Genomic DNA, 20441 nt, shown 5'->3' with positions numbered 1-20441 from the left:
ATGCAAAGAAGGTACCAATGTGAGATTTCTAAGGATAGATACAGCACTTGACCCAAGGTTTAAGAATCTGAAGTGCCTTCCAAAATCTGAGAGGGACGAGGTGTGGAGCATGCTTTCAGATGTCTTCAAAGAGCAACACTCCAATGCAGAAACTACAGAACTTAACCACCAAAAAAGAAAATGAATCTTCTGCTGGTGGCATCTGACTCAAACTCAATTTACCTTAGGGCCAGTGCGAGTCCTCAAATCCTCCCAGCGGGCCAATAATGTCACTGAAGATGGTGTTCAGAAAAGAAAATGTTTATATTGTATTTTTTATTTTGAATTGCTTAGAAATAATAAAACTGTCATACAACTTTATACAATTCTTCATCTGCCAGAGAATTTTTAATGTTTGCCAGACACCTGGCAACGCATCAGTTCTGTCAGTTTGTTGACGTTTGGCCTCAGTGACTGAGGAGTTGAAACCTTCAGGACTGCAGCAAGTTGTGCATCAGATAGTTGTGTTCGGTATTTTGACTTGTTTATATTAATTGTGGAAAAAAGTGACGCTGCCTCCTTGGCTGACTCTGCCTGGCAACTAGTGATGGTATCTCTGTCCCTCTCCCCCAGCCAATGGGAGCTGTGGGGGGCAGAGCCTGCAGCAGACATTGCCGGCAGCATGTCTGCATGCGTCTCTCCTCCGCGGGCCACAGTGGGGAGGTTCTCGGGCCGCAGATGGCCTGCGGGCCGGGACTTTGAGACCCCTGATGAAAATGAACATGCGGCGGTCTGCACTGTTTCACATCATTATTGACCCGAACCCATCATCAGCATGGATGCATGTCCTCTGGAATGGTGGTTGGAGCATGAAGGAACATCTGAATCTTTAGCGCATCTGGCACATAAATATCGTGCAATGCTGGCTACAACAGTGCCACGCTTGTTCTCACTTTCAGGTCAAATTATAAGCAAGAAGGCGCAGCATTATCTCTTGCAAATGTAAACAGGCTTGTTCGTCTGAGCAATTGGCTTAACAAGAAGTAGGACTGAGTGAACTTGTAGGCTCTAAAATTTTACATTGTTTTATTTTTGAATGAACGTTTTTTGGTACATAATTCTACATTTGTAAGTTCAGTTTTCATTACAAGAGATTGCACGACAGTACTTGTAATGTGGGAATTGAAAAATACTATTTCTTTTGTTTTTTTACAGTGCAAATATTTGTAATAAAAATAAATATAAAGTGAGCACTGTACATTTTGTATTGTGTTGTAATTACAATCAATATATTTGAAAATGTAGAAAACATCCAAAAATATTTAAATAAATGGTATTCTATTGTTTAATAGCGCAATTAATTTTTTAAATCACTTGAAAGCCCTAGTATGTACATCTTATATCTTGGACAATTTTATTCGCAGCTACTTGGAGGTGACCTAGCAATCTGCTTTGTGAGGTCACATAGTCTCCTGTTGGCTGGTTGAGAAGGACTTTCATGGATTTGGAACCCTTTTTTGATCCAATCATCCATAATTTTATCCAAACAATTTCCTAATTGAAGTGTTTGCAATTAAAAACCTTTTTCCATTTTGAGAGATTTGCAGTTCTTGTAGGGTTCCCTAGTTTAGGTATCAGAATATCTCTAAAACCCAGAGTCCTTCCTTCAAAACAGAAGAAGCATTTTAAGTGTACCCATTGTAATTAACTATTGCTTTCCATACTCTATCAGCAGAGCCAATGAAATAACCATAGTAAATCTCAGTGCAATCAGTGGTGGAAGACTTAGGTCTTAAGATGCCATCATACAAAGAGGCTAACCAGAAAATCTCAATGGTAAATTAAAATAAAACTAAATGTGTTGCTACACAGAAAGTTTTAATCTCTTCTAATGTCTTCGATGAATGTTACCAAGCAAACTTTAACTTTGTTCCTGAAGTTGGAACAATAAATACACTATTGATGTGTGTTTAACCCAAAGCTATTATTGCAAGTCAGCCCAAATTAACTTTGCTGTGAGCTACTATTGCCTATTGCTCAAAAGGAAATAGTCCAAAATGAGGTTTTGTGAGAAATCTCATGAGGACACACTCAAGGAACACATGAAATCACTGGCAATTTGTATGATCACAGTCACTGCACAATGCCATTACAAGAATGAGGTTCCAACAGCTGTGTTGGCTAGCTCTGATATTGATGACTCTGTGACTCATTGAATAGTTATCTCCTCCCCCTGCTGGTTAGCACTGAATTCTCTTTCTGGAGCATTTCTATACTCTGAAAGGACAGCAGTACTGCAAAATATAAATGTAAGAAAAGCTAATGGCTGGAAGGACCATGCTTCCCACTACTTTGACATATCTTCTCTACAGCGTATTAAACCTACTACCAATCAGCTGGGCTAACTCTTTGGAGAGAGAGAGAAAGAAAAGGAAAAATTAAGTATCTTGCTCTTTTTTTTTTTTTTTTTTTTTTTTTAAGTGTGAGGATGGATTTTGATGGAGAATATGGTACTAAAAATTCCCATAGAGTTTCAGTAGGTCTTGTTGCCACTATCTGGCACTTATTCTTTTAATGCATTAGCTCTCTATTAATACAATAACTTACATTTTGTTTTTTATGAAGCAATGTGAATTATTTATATGAAAGTAGCTGAAACTTTTATATGTGGTGGCAAGAACTTATTTTGCAAAGGCTTCACTTCCATACTGCTATAAGCCAGTCTCTAGCCAATGTACATTAGTTAATTAAATTGATGTTGGCATAGACTAGACAGTTCATTTAGCTTGAAAGAAGATGACCCAACAAACGTAAGTAGCTAGCTATGTGTAAGATTTGACACTGAGATCGTGAAGGTAACTACTATGTGGAGAAAATGTGGTTCCACAAACTTAAAGTCCAATCCTGCAGCTCTTTATTCATGCAAAAATATGGCCAAATCCTGGCAGTGCATGGCAGTAAAGGGGCATAAGGTGCCCCTTGATCCCATATGTGCATTACCCATGTGATTGGTAGTAGTGTAACCACCGTGAGTAAACTAGGTTTGCTCACCACATGCATGTGCGTGGAAGGGCTGGGGAATGGGAGAAACCTTGGCTTTGCCTCCAACCAGCTGTCCAATATAGCTGCACAGAATATACACTGTCAGATATGGACTTAGTGTAGATCAAGAGACAGAACAGTAAAGCCTTGTGCAGATACGACATTTGTATCCACATCTGATCCGCAGATCTAAAGCGGATATCCGCAGTTTTGCAGAGCTCTACAAAACAGAATATAGTTTGAGACTAAGGCACAGTTTGCTTTCTGGTCAGCACCTAGGGCAGCACAACATCGACTCTCTGCTTCTTGCTCCTGGCAAAGCCATGATCTAGCCCATGAGTAGTGGCATCCCAATTTACAGATGGGGAGACAGAGGTGACTTGCCCAGGATCACACAGGGAGTTGGTGGCGAAAGTGGGGAAGGAAGCTGCAATTCCCAATCCCAAGCCACTAAATAAGTCTGCCTCTCCTATGCTTACTTTTCTACCTGAGGTAGGAAAATGCAGCTAATCAGCAAACGTACTCCCTATCTCTGCACAATTGGTACTAAATAAAGTCTCACAAGCTAACAAAATAAAAATGAAGGGTGGGGGAAAAGGAAATGACTTGCTGTTGCTCAGTGTTTCATACATTGCTCAGAATCAATACTAAAGCTGGTTGAATCATTCATGGCAGATCTAGCCTCTTTTCTAATAGTAAGATTTTCTTGATCCAAGCTTGATTTCTGTGAATGTTTTCATTATTGTCTTCTATTCAGCCTATTGGGTTTTTGAATAATTGAACTCTTCAGTTCAGCTATTCACTGATTGTTATTTGTGGCGCCTGACTCATCCCCTCAGCCACACGGACTAAAACTAGAAAATAATGAACAACACAGAATGCACGTGTGCTATGAATTTTCAGATATGTAAACTTAGGAGCTGAAATTTGTAAAACTTTAGGCATTTGCCAACATTTTCATGAATAGCCACAGGTTATCCAAATACTCGTGAGTAACCAATTTTATGACTCTAAATAATGGGGAGGCAAATTTGGCTTTTTATTGAGAAATCAGTTTTATTATTCTTTATTCATTTCTAAATTATTCTGTTTTTAAAATGTTTGAATCAAATAATCAAGAATAATTTCCAGATGTCACAATTGTCCATAATGTCTTACAACCTGCAGACTATTTCCTCATAGACCATATCTGAAAGGTCTGTGATAATACTGTGTGCATGTGCATGCATCTAATCCTATCATATTAGTAACACAACCAAGGAATTTATAACACCTCATGGCCTGATTTTTTTTAAATGTCTGAACAAACGTAGCTCCTAATAATAATTAATAGCAATATCAAGCTCTAATATAATGATTATCAGTAAATCTCGACACACTTTACAAAGGAGAACAGTACCATTATCCCCATTTTACAGATAGGGAAACTGAAGCACAGAGCTTGTGGATCCACAGTCCTTCTAAAAATCATGCCATAATTCTATACTGTATTAAAGCTGCTATAATCTTCATTTCCCTATGTGAGCTGTTTGCTTGCTTTTGGCATTACTCCATGGAACTAGACTGTCAGTTTCACTTTTTGCACCTTGGGCCCTAGCATGCTGCATTGTTGCAATATTAAATGCTGCACAGAAACATGTAGTTGTTTTTCAAAGATCTGTTCTCATTGAAGCCTGGGGGGAAAAGTCCTTTTAATATCAGTTTTTTTTTTAAAACCTTTTCAGTATCATGCCACTATATAATTTGATATACTATTTGTCATACACGCTGCATACATGAGTAACTCTATTAGAAAATTAAAATGAAAGTAGAGGGAGAAAGTAAAAGCTTTAGGCAAAGGAGAAAATCTGAGATTTGAAAATTGATGAAGTAGAAGAACTAGAGAGAGGCTGCTCCAAGCAGTGGGAGCTGAGGAGCAGGGCCGGCTCCAGGCACCAGCCCACCAAGCTTGTGCTTGGGGCGGCACCTGGAGGGGGGCGGCGCGGCGCTCCGGCCGCCGGGGAGAGCGGGGCCATGGCCGGGCTCGCCGCCCTCCCCCCGGCGCTCTGGCCGCCCTCCCCCCCGGCGCCCTCCCCCCGGCTGCCGGGGGGAGAGCGGAGCCCCTGCCGGGGCTCGCCGCACTCCCCCCGGGGCTCCGGCCGCCCTCCGGCCGCCCTCCCGCCGCCCTCCCCCCGCTGGGGCGGCAAAAAAGCCAGAGCCGGCCCTGCTGAGGAGGGCAAACAGTGGCAAGACTGCATAAAGAGATGAAGAGGCAAGAGGGGGATGGGTGGATGGAGCAAGGCTGTCCTGGGCGCTGAAAAGGAGGGTAGTTTCAAACTGGATTTGGAAACAACTGAGAAGGCAGCTGAGCTGTTTGAGTTTGGGTTACTTACATGACCTTACATGGGGATATGGCTACACAATATTCCGTAAGGAATAATTTCTGGAGAATTGAGACAACCCCTACATTTGGGTTTAAACTATCAGACAGTGTTCCCTTTAAAACTCAGCCTCAAAAAACAGAGTGAAAACTTCATCCTTGGGTCCACCAGCATTGGTAAAAGCCTTTTTTCTCTTCCTCATCTCTTAGATTGCCTGATTCTCATTTACCCTGAGGCCCTTCACACCCTACTGGCACTGTAAAGGGGCCCTGAAGTTGGCATAAACTACATGAACTGTCACCTTAAGGCCAATTTATATTTTCAGAGCAGTGTAAAGGGGCCTTAGAGTAAATGAGAATCAGGCCCACTATATATAGCAAAGCCTTTAAACTTAATTTAAACATAGTCATCAGATCTGTGTTTCCTGCCATGTAAATGAGATGCTAGAGACAACGTACATTATGACTGTCACTCTTGGCTTGTGATGCCAAGAGCAGTTCTTCATAAAAATGAGGTGAAATCGATTATAGTAAAAGACAGTTATGCACAGTTTTATAGCCAAATGAAGGCGATATGCAGCAGCAACTGGTTTGCTGCTCCCTAGGGTTTGTAGAACAAATTTCATTAGGGGAGTCCAAATAGCTGCAGGGGAAAGACTTTAGAAGATAACCTGCATTTTCATCTGCAGACACAGAAGGGGACTGAGGAACATTTTGAAAAGTGCCCTTAATTAATAAGCCCCTCAGCAGGAAAGGGCATTACAATTCCTGCCATAAAATTTTGATTAAAGCTGCCACTGTGTCTTGCCTTGTCTCACCTGTGGGGCCTGATCTGGTAGGGGTGCCCAGAGCAAGCTTAATGCCACCCAACATGGGCGTGGGGGTAGGGATAGAGGTAGATGAGCCTCCTGTATCTCTAGCTACGGGTTAGGTGTAACGATGCGGTTCTGGCGGGACCCAACTGAGAGTGCCAATTCAGGACAAATTGCTAAAACAGGGCAGTTACAGCCCAAGGCTGGGTTTTTTCCACCTCTAAGGCAAACCAAACCAGCCAGACTAAAAGGACTTTGGTCTCACCCCACTGGCTAACCACAAGTCACCCAAGCAATTCCCTTAGACACTCCAGTTTCCCAGTATCCCCACCAGTGCCACTTGTTATGGGGACAAATGGTTATGAAAACCAATACCCCAATAAAAGAAAAAAGGTTCTCCTGATCCCATAGGATCAAGCCCCAGACCCAGGTCAATATACAAATCAGATCTTACCCACAAATCACGCTGTTGCCAATCCTTTAGAATCTAAAATCTAAAGGTTTATAAAAGGAAAAAGATATAGATGAGAGCTAGAATTGGTTAAATGGAATCAATTACATACAGTAATGGCAAAGTTCTTGGTTAAGGCTTGTATCAGTGATAGAATAAACTGCAGGTTCAAATCAAGTCTCTGGAATACATCCCCAGCTGGGATGGGTCCTCAGTCCTTTGTTCAGAGCTTCAGTTAGTAGCAAAGTCCCTTAGGGTGACCAGATCACTGACATGAAATATCGGGATGCGGGGGGCGGAGCAAAAAAAAAAAACACCAAAAAAAAATCCGTTTTGCAGGTGCCGGGGAATTAGCAGGCCCCGGGCACATGCGGCGCATCCCGCCACCCCGCGAAGAAGGAGCTGCTGGAGTACAGCTGAGCGGGAGAGGCGCGGGGCTCCGGACCCCGGCAGTGGCGGGGGGAGAGTGGCTCAGGGCCGCGCGAGTGGCCATGTAAAGTTTATTGGCTGGGGCGGGGGGACCCCGGCCGGCTCCTCGCCCTGCCCTATAGGGGGGTAGCGTCCCCGCCCCGCGCCAGCATGTCTCGCCAGCCGCCGCAGGCCAGGTAAGGAGCCGAGTCCCCCCTCCCCCCTCGTCCTGGCTCCTCAGCTGAGCGGTATTCCTCCTCCCTCCCAGGCTTGCAGCTGTAATGCCGGCTTCCAGTTCCTGGAGCTGGAAGCACCGGGCGGGCAGGCAAGGGGGCTGCTTCCCCAGGAGGGAGATGGGGGGGGGCTCAGCTGAAGAGCCAGGACGAGGGGGGAGGGGGAGACTCGGCTCCTTACCACCCCCTACAGGGGCAAGGACCGGCCGGGGTCCACCCCGAGCCGATAAACTTTACATGGCCACTCGTGCGGCCCCGAGCCGCTCTCCCCCGCCGCTGCCGGGGTCTGGAGCCCTTGAGCCCCCCCGTCTCCCTCCTGGGGGAGCAGCCCCCTTGCCCGCACAGTGCCCGTACTCACCAGCTCCAGGAACTGGAAGCCGGCCACCACCCCCTCCCTCCAGGCTTGCTGCCATTACAGCGGCAAGCCTGGGAGGGAGGAGGAATGTCATGTGCTTGGGGAAGAGGCGGGGCCAGGGTGGGGATTTGGGGAGGGAGCCAATGGGGGAAGGAGGGGGCGGAGTCGGGATGGGGGTGGGGCAAGAGCCCTTCCAGGAGGGCAAAATTGCTTGTTTGTCCAGTGTCCCGACCGCACATCGGTCGGGATGCGGGACAAACAAGCAAATATCGGGACCTCTGGTCACCCTAAAGTCCCTCCAGAGGTAAGAAGCAGGATTGAAGACAAGATGGAGGAGAGGCATCAGCCTTTTTATAGTCTTTTCCAGGTGTAAGAACACCCTTCGTCCTTACTGTGGAAAATTACAGCAAAATGGAGTCTGGAGTCACATGGGCCAGTCCCTGCATACTTTGCTGAGTTGCAAGGCGTATTTGCCTTCTCTCAATGGGTCAATTGTATAGCTGATGGTCCTTAATGGGCCATCAAGCAGGCTAGGCAGAGCTAACACCAACTTGTCTGGGAACTTTCCCAGAAGCATAGCATAAGTTTGAAATACAGACAGTATAGAGCCAATATTCATAACTTTCAACTACAAAATTGATACACACATATAGACAGCATAATCATAACCAGCAAACCATAACCTTGTCTTAGACACCTAATTTGACCCCCTTTATACAAGATTTGGTGCCACTACAGGACTTTGGTTGCAACCATGTTCTATATGGTCCCAGATTAAATGAATAACGTGACATTAGGGCACTCACCTAGTATGTGGGACACCTTGGTTCAATTCTCCCCTCTGCCTGATGAGGTGAAGAAAAGATTTGATGAGGGGTTTCCCCACCTCTGGGGTGAGTGCTTGTAGTCACTGGACTATGGGATATTCTGTTGTGAGGCTCTCTTTATGTCCTTACTTGGTCCAGAGAAAGAGATAAGATAACTGTAAACCCAGTGGTTAAAGTCACTTTGTGGATCTGACCCTTAGTGCATGAAAGAAGAAGGATAGTCCAGTGGTTGGAGTTCTAGCCTCAGACTTGAGTTTAATTCCCTGCTCTACTGCAGACTTCCTGTGTGACCTGGGGCAAGTCACTTATTCTCTCTGTGCCTCAATTTCCCATCTGTAAAATGAGGATAGTAGCACTTCCCTGGGTCCTGGGGGTGCTAAAGATAAATGCATTGCAGATCGTGAGGTGCTCAGATTCTACCAGAAGGGAGGTTAAATAAGTACCCAACATAGACTGTGGTATTCTGTAAAAGTAACAGAGCTGCTTTCTCACCTCTTCGCACTAGATTTTGTGTTTGTTTCAGTTGATGGGCTTGGACAGCATGGTAATTGGAAACCAGAAAATATAAAGGTTAAAGTGACAGCACTTCCAGCTCCTTGGGTTTATTTGGCATGTCATTCTAGCCTAGAAGCCCGTTTAGGCTTTGGGGTGACAATCTCCTCTCTAATTTGACACCACATGACTAGACAGAGCAGTTTCAGTGAATGACATGGGAGAAGCATGGTTCTTCACTCCTGGGTTGACAGTTTAAACAAAGTTTAAAAGATACTGAAGTGTAGCTTAATCACTGATCTCCAAGAATGAAAAGAATCTCAAAAGGGAAAAACCTTTAAGTTAACTTCATGAGCCTTTTACCATGAAGACTGGGGTCCTCAAAATATATTGCCCCTTTAAACTTTTATCTTTGTCTCCATGGATGGCCTGTCATTATTTCACATACCTTAATTGTTCTTTTCCAACAAAGAGTGGTTCCCAGCAGCTAACAATATTTTGTTTCCTGAGGGGTGAGCATCAGAAAACTTGAATCCCCCCCCCCCATATACCTACTCAAATATCTTTGGACTGGAAGCCTTTTAAAATCAGGTTCACATGCTATTTCTAGTATTTTCGGGGGGGGGGGGGTGTTTTTGTTTTTGTTTTTTTCCCCCTGGCTGAGCCAAAAATCAGATTTGTGCAAACCGATCCCAGTCATTTGTGTTCAGAAACAGAGATTAAGGGTCCAATCCTGAAAGTGACTTGACCATCTACAACATCCATTGACTTAGCCCTTCACAGGATGTGGTGGGAGTTCTTTGGCTAAACTGGCCACATGTTTCAAAGATTGAAATGTTAATTATTCCAGTTTCCAATGGAAAAAATCTGAATGATCTCCACAGTGGGAGAAAATGCCTCCATTCACTTGACCCGGTCCAGTGTGAAAACAGGACCAGAGATAAAATCAGTGCTGCCACTCTGCACTAGCCCTGCAACCCATACCAGGCACTGAGCTCCTTGGCAAATGCTTACTTGTCCGTAGTCTAATCAATGCAGGCTCATTTGCCCAGCCTATGGATTGTCAATGGCCATTATTTTTCCAGGATCATCCTGATTTTGATGGGGCCCGAATGCCCTGAAAGAGCTGTGATACAGTTTTTGGGCAGCCTTGCGCAGTGCAGCACATCACTGCAATGGAAGAGTGAGGAAGCCAGGATGCCATGTCACTGTACTGCGATATAACACATCACAATGTTGTGTTTGCAACTTCCTGGCATTGCAAATGCATTAACGCGTTGTAAACGTTTATTCTGTAGAATACTTCAAAAGTGTTGCACTGAACCATCCCAAAATGTTCCCTTTGGTAGTATTGCACTTCTGATAGGTAGCTCTTCCAAGAGTACTATTTTAACACAGAGAGTCAGTATCCCAGTAGTAAATACAAGGGTTAAAGATAAGACATGATTGATGTGGAGAGCAGTTATTTCATTAGCCACATTTTTCCTGGTTGTTACTAAAGAACATACTTCTCCGGCATTTGTGTCAGGGAATGGGTGCTTCATTGACAACATTAATACGTTGTCATCACTGCAGCTGAACTTTCTCTAATTACTGGGAAGGAAAAGGTCTTATTCTTTCTGGTGTGCTTCAGGCAGATGAATACAATGTTGATTTAGAAGAGAAAGGATAATCATTCTACTGAGGATATGCAAATAGGTAAATGCAATCAGTGTATTAATAAACAGGTGGCTCCAAAATTAATCAGAAGCTCAAACTGAAGTACACCAAGAACTGAACACATAATGAGATGTTAAACCTCATGAAAGACTGGAGTTGCTTTAAGGTGGTACTTCAATGAAAATCTCCCCTTCCCTTTCCTTACTTTAAGGCAAAAAAAGATTTTTTTTCTCTCTCTGCAGTTTCTTGTACCTGTCCCAGTACTTTGTATGTCAGATCCTCATCTGGTGTAAATCAATCCTTTCTGTGCACAGATACTAGAGCAACTCCACTAAAATCAGCAGAGTTGCTCCAGAATTACACTGGTGATACTAAGGGTCATACTGTAGCCTAAAACCTGCAGTGATGTCAATGAAAGTACTGCAGGCAGAATAAATGCAGCATATGGAATACAGAAATCCATGGGACAGATCAGAAAGGAGAATTTTGGCCCAGTACACTGTTAGGTTCAGGAGTATTGTGATTGGACACTGTCCAAAATGGTTATAATTTATTGGTATAATTTTGTTCATGAGTAAATCTGGAGAGGTAAAGTAAGCTAATATTTCATTCAAGAAACAAAGGAACTGGCAATGCCGCTTGCTATTTTGATCCCCCTTTTAGCCACTAAGTTTGGATTTCTGTCCCGCCAATCAATCTTGTGCTGAAAGCTTTTATTGCAGTTTTCTACTGACTTCCCAGGATGAGCAGGGTTTCCTTTTTACCCATTAAGGACAACCCCATATACACATGTACACAGCATAACAAATTAGTTGCGGAAATAATGAAGATGGCTGTTTATAGACTATTTGAATTTATAAAGGTCTGTTAATTGCTTTTCCAAATACCTCGCTGAAGGGAAGCGTCTCAGTGACAAAACGTTTCTGGACTTCTGTGTTCGTTGTTAGAGTTGAGTTTTCATTTTGGAATAACTGATTTTAAATGTTTGGTTTTTAAAGTGAGTTTATTGAAATAGATTGGGGCAGAGGTGTATTTTTAAATACACAAAGAGGAATTGAGTGTCTGATTCCCATTTGTGCCTTTGGAAATCTTCCTCTTAATATTTACTCCAGGCTATTTAATGATTAATTCGAGCACCTGAATGGTGAAGATCTGGAAAGCTGTTACCTTTAGGGGAGAAAATCTTGTTTCTAATTTATACCTGAGGCTGTTACAAATGGTAGCTGACTGATTTGCCTTAAAGGCCATAGACCTTATTTCAGATTTCTCTATTACACACTGAAGGACTGGTTGGGGGTGGGGGAGGGCTGATCCGGTGAGGTACTGAGGGCCTCAAGTCGCATTGCAACTTGCTAAATTAAGGCTAAACATATCATCCATAAAGAATGAGCCACCCATTCTCCAAGGTCTATTCACAAAAACTCAGTATTCTAGGAAATAGCACAAGTGAATATTTATGAATCATCTGTTTTACACAGGTATCCCATTTTTGAAATAGCATGAGCATTGCTGACTTTTGAATTTTCATGAAAGATGAGGGAGGGACACTGGACAGTTCTGCTGATTGGTATTGGGATGAGGCCCTCTTCACTTTTAGGGCAGTGACTCAAATCCATCTTAAGATATTGATACTTACAGGGGTGAAATCCTGGGCCCATTGAAGTCAATAGGACTTTTGTCACTAACTTCAGTGGGCCCAGGACCCTACCCCTTTGCTTTGGGATAAAAAAATCATACAATCCATTATTTGTTGGGTGGAGAAGGACACATTCTTTGCCCTTCTCTGCCTTCACTATCCAACCATGAATCTGAGTCTAACTTTACATCAGCAGCAAAATGTGGCTGCAAATGTTAGTGATTTGGTTTGCCTTTCAAGTACTGCTCTATTGACAGTGGCACACGTCCCAAATGTTGTCCCAGTCCCGCCACCCACCGGAATTCCACACAGACATATAAGTCCTCACTAGCAGAGTCCATGCAGGATCTGGGTTGATATTAGTAACCTGTGTTCTCTCCTGGGTAATGATTAATCAACTGATCCTGAAGCATTGACTATTTTCTCTGTCTAATTTATGAATACATATTAAAAACTATAGTAATTTATTCAGTTAAGTGTCTGATGGGGGGAATGTTCTATCACACCTTGCATGATGTGGGACAGATAACAGAGTCTCTTTGTAAATGCCCCATGCCAGTGCAGTCAATGAAAAATCATTGATTTTTCCATTTTGGGGTTATTTGCATTTCTTAGTTATAGGTCCCTGTATATTGTATGGCTTAGTGGTTTTTATATGGATTTGGCTATAATCCTGCAGACACATAAATATCATATATGCACAAAATAGTGTGTGTGTTGCAGTATAATTATATTGCATAATGGACAACCAAGAGTGGCAAACAGTGACATAGAAACATACCAGCCTGAATGAGACAGGACCTATTCCTAAGTGACGTGAGTCATTATTAGCAAGTGGAGGTGATCCTCTAGTCCCACTCTCCAGCACTGTTTAGGGGACCTGGATATCAGATGGCCATTGAAGCTTGGGTGTTCTAGGGTGATTGGCATACTGACTAGTGTCTAGAGTAGTGTCCTTTGTGGCAGAGAAAATACAGGACTTGGTTTAAGTTAAGATATACTATGGATTCTTTATTGAGGCTGCTGGACACAGATATACTTTGGTGTTCTCTTAGCAGAATCTGGCCAATTCGCACAGTGGGAGAAGCTTGCATGCACAACTGCTTCCCACGCTGTAACTGTTCTGTGAATAAGCAGAGCACTGAGTCTGCCAAGTGGTCAGTTTGGCACTTCTCACAAGTGCTACGGTCATTACAGACTTTATATAGTGAGCTGTAATTATAGGTTGCACTCTATTGGGAGCAGCACGTTGTTGCTCTTTGTATTTTTTAATATTTTCCCATGCAGTCCATCTGAGCCCAAGCACCCAATTTCTTCTCATTACAAGGCAGTGCAAGAAATTCTCATTTGGCTGCATTGCAGCAGTTTTACCACACAGCAGAGCAGTTGGTAGGAACTGTTTTCTCCACCATCAGCACCTCTAAGATGGTTGCAAGATCGGTTTGCTGGTCTATTAACTTTATGGGACCTTCTAAACAGCCTGACACAGGCTCACAAACATGGCTACAGAAAGGGACACAGACTACATCAACAACTAAATCTGCAGTACTACAAATCCCAGAAGCCTTTTTGTGAGTCATTAATTCTTTCTATAGTGCTAATGCCAAACGAAGTCCTGCCTTTTGGTGGAGATGGGGATTCATGCTTCTCCCAGTGATGTCCAGCTAAGAGAAGCAGGGTAAGGAGCACCTATTCCAGGCAGCACAGGTAAATGGCCACAGACAGGAGTGCCAAGAAGTGGCACTGTGATCAGTATGATGGAAAGGAAAAGGGAAGAGGTCCAGTGAGGGCACACAATATTCCCAGAAGGTATAAATTGAGAAGGGGGTGGGGAACGTAATGATATTGTGGGAAGCCAAGTGCCCTCTGATGTACATAGTCTTTCAAAAATGTTACTTGTCCCAGGGAAACAGATCCTAGTTGGAAAGCGGAGTTGTTTCTATGAACATTCTTATAACTAGTGTCTAGATACTAAGGTGGATGGGTGCATTAGAAACTCAAAGATAATGTACTGGTGGCCTAGGAGTTCTTCCTAGTAGTTTTCCCAGTGGTCTGTCTTGAAAACCCCACTGAAGTCTCCTGCATTCAGGTATTTTTAGGAACTATATGAAATAACTTTTTAAAAAAAACCTCTTTTGCACAAGGGAAAAAAAAGACATTCTTCTCTCCTGGCTTGCTGAATTCAGGTGTTAACAGCAATCCAGGGCTTCATTTATCATTTTTGTTTGAAAATGCAACACTTGAAATCAGGTGTGGAGCTAGAACTAGTTTTAAATAGGAAGAGTAGGATATTTTGGGCCGAGGACTGGTTCTTAATTCGAGGGTCTGTCTTCTCCTTTGTCAAACTTGGGTTATTGATATTCAAGACACATAGGGGCTTTTTCAATCTATTTTCTGGGGATGGAGGTGTTTTATGATCAAGAGCAAATGAGATGATCTCATCAAAAAAGAAGAAAAATCACATTTTTTTCTATTTTTTTTTCTTTAAAAAAAATTGTAATGTAAACCAGCTCTATATCTGGCTCAAAAGTGAGAAAATGATTCTTGTGAAAATGTTGTCAATTTTGTCAATCCTTCCTTTTAAAAAAAAAAAATTAAATTTGTATAGCTAAAGCAATCGGAGGCTCTGGGTGGTGGATTATAGGAGGAAACTAACTGTGTTCACTGAGCTATCTTGTATGAATGAATAAATTTTGTACACTCCCTTATATCAATGGTAAGAGGCCCATTAAATGTATTAATGAAATATGTATTTGAAACATAGTAACATAGATAAAGAATGTAGAGATCTAGAATGATTTCCCATTCCCTCAGCAATCCTTCACCTTGTGGCTCAAGAGAGTGTCTCATTGAGTCAAGCAATAATGCAAAAATATACTGCAAAATGCCAAATTAATTGCACACCATGTGTCTCCAAACCTTGCAATTTCTACAACATGCAGGGTACAATTTAATTATGGATCGTTATCCAGGGACTGCTGTCAGGGAGACTGCTCGTCTCTGCATGAAGCATTTCAAATTAAAACAAAGAAAAAATCTGTGAGCGAGTGGAAAAAGTGCACTCGGTTCCTGCAAAGCATCTCAAATGCCAATTAAAAAGATTAAATAAAATGAAATGCAATTTTGAGCTATTATTCCAGAAATCACATCCACAAATTATAAAGCACTATTCCCACTGGAAAGCTAGCAAAAGTTGTATGTCTAATGTATGAACGTTAAGACATTTGTGCCTTGTGAGGCAACTGTAATATAGGAAACATAATGTAGCCTTTGAGGAGAAGATTATGTTGGGCAAAAACGCGCACTAATTTAAAAAAATTATTGAATGCAGGTGAAAGGTGTTGGACTGACAATCTTGGCAACTGAAGTCCAATGTTTATCCACTGAACAAATACAGCATGAGTACTGGCCATCCTCATATTGCTGTGTCCTGACCTGAGGAGGATCATGTCTGTGAGGGAGTCAGTCAAACATCTGGCCCCTCTGCTGGCATTGTCAAAGCAAATGTGAGTCAGGGTTAGTTGTGATGGTAGCCACATAACTCCACATTGCAGAAACATGAACTCATTTTCCATAGGCCGCTGTGTGTGGTGGTGTTATCCATGTGATAAATTGCTGAAACACATGATAAACTTCATTTATCGTCACCTTTTAGTGCCTCATCTGCATTCTTCTCAATAAACCCATCTTCACTGGGGCACATTTGAATGCGTTAAGTCAGTAATTAGCTCCAAATAGCCACCTTTTAAAAGAATCAACCTCCTTTCCCTTCTAAATATGGAATTCCTCCTCAAATTATCCACTCACGTCCCCTTCAAAAAAAGAAATGTCCAGGACAAGCAATATTCGGGTCTTCAACTGTGACACATTAAAGCTCTGATATCTCATAGCCTAGCAGGAATGGAAATAAAAGCCTTATGCCACTGCTGGAAAGGAAAGATTCTCATCTTCTCAATGGGATGCAGTATACCATGGATTTTTTTTTTTCAATTTACAGTACCAGTGAGCATTATAGTATCTAAACACAGCATTTGCTTCTAACCCCAGAAGGTCCCTGAGATATCTGACTTTGAATTTGTGACATTTTTATATATAGAAACTATATTGTATTTTAGATCATTTTTAGAGGTTCAAAAATGTGTTGGTTGACTCAGAGTCCAGCATCTCTGGTGTAAATTGGTGCACTATTGACTTTAGTAGAGTATACTAATTTCCACCAGCTAAGGATCTGGTCCTATTCTTACTAATACACCTGGATTTTCAGGTAGAGAGGTCCCAATTACATTTGTTTTTTTAAAAAGCACTCTAAATTAGTTTTCCTGCAAAATATGTGGTATATATCGTATGTGCTGGTGGAGTACAAGGGTTTGTCAGCACTCATCAGGATGAGTTGCATCCTTTAGTTCAAATAAATTTGTTAGTCTCTAAGTACTTTGCCACAAGTACTCCTATTCTTTAGTTATATGGTCACCAGTGCTGAGTATTGTGGCTATAACAAACTCATGCCAATGAAACGTGAGTGTGTGTGTGCCCGCGCGCACGCATACTCTGTTTAAAATTAAATAGGTTTTATACATCTACTGTTATTTCCAGGATTTTTTTATAACACTGAATTGGCATGCTGATGTATACTGTGAATTAGTGATGTTTTGGTATTAAGTATTAGTTGAACAAACAAAAGAGGAAACGTTTGTATTGTGTTGGAGGTACCTTTTCAGGAATGGGCATATCAAGAATGCTGAAATATTCATGACACTGAAGTCATATGTGAAATCTAAGATCTTACCTCATACGTAGGGGAAATTTAGAGTACTTCATCAGCAATAGATGACAGTTCCTAATAGGGATGGCTGTTTAAACATCCAGAATTAGCCAGCTGAATTAAGTTATTGTATTTTTTATAACCCCTCTTTTTAGATTGGAAGCTGTTCAGGTTATGTCTTCCATTCTCTGGCAGTAAACCATGTAAATTTATGGCTCTATATAATTGATTGATAGTGCTCTCATATATGGCGTAAATAAAACATACAATAAATTTTATATTGCTCAATATCAATTTGTTGAAAACACATACATCCTAACCAAGCTCTCAGAATGATTTCAAACAAGATTACCACATTAAATATTTGGATTTATGTAAGCATATCATTATTTTTTGCATTATTTGTCTATTCAGCCTGAAGAGTGGATTAGATGTGTGGGGTTCTATTTACTTATTACATCAGTGAGAAATCTGAAAATATGTGGCAGAATACCAACCTCTGAGCAGGGTTTATAACCAACCATACATTTAATACTTGATTTCAAATTAGGCTGGAAAGAATCCTTTTTTACTGTAAAAGGTAGAGTAATTGCAAAATTCTCAAGATACAGTGGGTCAGATCCTCAGGTGGTGTGAACCAACTCCACTTATGCACAGATATTTTCATTGATGTAGTTCTAAGTATGATGTAGTTCAGATTGAAGGCTGTATAGTGTATAATCTATTATGGAACTTATCTAAGGCCTTGTCTACACTACGAGAGTACTTCGATTTTAGTTAATTCGACTATGTGGAATCGATATTACTAAGTCGAACGTGTGTGTCCACACTAAGGACAGTAATTCGACTTTGTGAGACTTTGTGAGTCCACACTAACGGGGCAAGCGTCGACATTGGAAGCGGTGCACTGTGGGCAGCTATCCCACAGTTCCCGCAGTCCCCGCTGCCCATTGGAATTCTGGGTCGAGCCCCAAATGCCTTCTGGGTAAAAAAATGTGTCGAGGGTGCTTTTGGGCGCCTGTCGTCATCCGTCCGTCACTCACGCCCTCCCTCCCTCCCTCCCTGAAAGCGCCGGTGGGAAATCAGTTCGCGCGCTTTTCTGATTACTGACAGCGCGGACGCCACAGCAGTGCGAGCATGGATCCCGCTGCGACCATCGCTGCAGTTGTGGCAGTTCTCAACGCCTCGCAGCTTCTCCTCCACCTGTACCAGAGGCAGCTGCAGATCAATCATGAGAGGAGGCTACGGCACCACCGTGACGGCATGAAGTCGGACACTAGCTCCGACCTCTCTGAGAACATGAGACCCAGCGCCCAGGACATCTCGCTGTCACTGGGTCTTGTTGATACTGTTGAACGGCGATTCTGGGCCCGTGAAACAAGCACAGAATGGTGGGACCACATAGTGCTGCAGGTCTGGGATGAATCCCAGTGGCTGCGCAACTTTCGCATGCGGAAGGGGACTTTCCTCGAACTGTGTGAGTTGCTGTCCCCTGCCCTGAAGCGAAAGGACACCCGGATGCGGGCAGCCCTGACTGTCCAGAAGCGAGTGGCCATAGCCCTCTGGAAGCTCGCAACGCCAGACAGCTACCGGTCCGTCGCTAACCACTTTGGTGTGGGCAAGTCTACCGTGGGGGTTGCTGTTATGCAAGTAGCCAGGGCAATCGTCAAGCTACTGCTATCTAAGGTAGTGACCCTGGGAAACGTGGAGCTCATCAGAGATGGCTTTGCCGAGATGGGATTCCCAAACTGCGGTGGGGCTATAGATGGGACTCACATCCCTATCCTGGCACCGGACCAACAGGCCAGCCAGTACATCAACAGAAAGGGGTACTTTTCCATGGTGCTGCAAGCACTGGTGGACCATCGGGGACGTTTTACCAATATCTACGTTGGATGGCCTGGCAAGGTTCATGACGCTAGGGTGTTCAGGAACTCTGGTCTGTATAGACGGCTGCAGGAAGGTCTTTACTTCCCGGACCACAAAGTAACTGTTGGGGATGTGGAGATGCCTACAGTCATCCTCGGGGACCCTGCATACCCGCTAATGCCCTGGCTCATGAAGCCCTACACTGGCGCACTGGACTCAGGGAAAGAACTATTCAACTACCGGCTCAGCAAGTGCAGAATGGTGGTGGAGTGTGCTTTTGGCCGTCTCAAGGGGAGATGGAGAAGCCTACTCACTCGCTGTGATCTCAGCGAGACCAATATCCCCATTGTGATAGCTGCTTGCTGTGTGCTCCACAATTTGTGTGAGAGCAAGGGGGAGACCTTTATGGCGGGGTGGGAGCTTGAGGCAAATAGCCTGGCTTCTGATTACGTCCAGCCAGACAGCCGGGCGATTAGAAGATCCCAGCGGGACGCGCTGTGCATCAGGGAGGCTTTGAAAGCCAGGTTCCTGACTGAGCAGGGTCTCCAGTGACTGTTCACTTTGTGGACACAGATACTGAACCTGCCCCCGTTTCTTTACCCAGTTACTGTTGACTATCCTTCCAAGTTACATACCCCCTTCCCCACCTTCCCAACAAATAAAATCTGTTCCGTTTTGTTACTGAACAAGGTTCTCTTTCTTACTGTTTTCGCGGGAATGTTTTAAACCGGGGACGCAGACTGTGGCGGGGGGCTGGTTTATTGTTTTGATGCAAATGATGCTTCTAAACTCCGGGAATGACAGGCTCCGCAGTGCTGGATTGGTTGTTTCAACGCAGCCTGCCAGCAGTCCTGGGCGGGACTGCATGTATGTGTCGGCCAAGTGACTTTCTGGCAGGGGGCGGAGGGTAACAGATCCCCTGCTGCGTGGCTCTGTGATCCAGGATAAGGACCGCGGCAGAAGATCTGTAACTGCCCTCCCCCGCCACAAAGTCACAGATCAACCCCCTCGCACCCCAGAACATGAAAACCGCCTCCCAGACTGACCAGGGTAACTGGTGACTGTACTGTGTATGTGTCCTGATGCTGGACCTGCCCCCGCCTCTGTAGCCTGCTACAGGTGACTGTCCTGTCCAAGTAACAAACCCCTTCCCCCCCTTCAGACAGAATCCCCTCTAAAAGACACTCTCGGAAACAGTACTTAACAGAAACAGATGTTTTATTATGAACCGCACATGAAAAGGGGGGGAGGAAACTTGGACGTGGGCTATTGTGAGATGGGTAGGAAAGGGCTTTTCAAACTTTGGAACGAGAGCCTTCCATTGCTGCAGCAGTGTGCAGGGGCCGACTGAAAGTTTTAACGGCCCTTGCCGCCCCTCCTTCTTTGGACTTTTGGTGAGGGGGGTGTGGGACTTGGTGGCGGGGGAGGGCGGTTAGAGATAGACAGCAGCAGGGCTCTGTCCTCCTGCCTCCGGTCTTGCAGAACATCCACTAGGCGCCGGAGCGTCTCCGTTTGCTCCCTCATTAGTCCAAGCAGGGTTCGAGTAGCCTGCTGGTC

The sequence above is a fragment of the Emys orbicularis genome, chromosome 1 (genome assembly GCF_028017835.1).
Source record: "Emys orbicularis isolate rEmyOrb1 chromosome 1, rEmyOrb1.hap1, whole genome shotgun sequence".
Lineage (NCBI taxonomy): Eukaryota > Metazoa > Chordata > Testudines > Emydidae > Emys > Emys orbicularis.
This window is presented reverse-complemented; position numbering follows the sequence as displayed.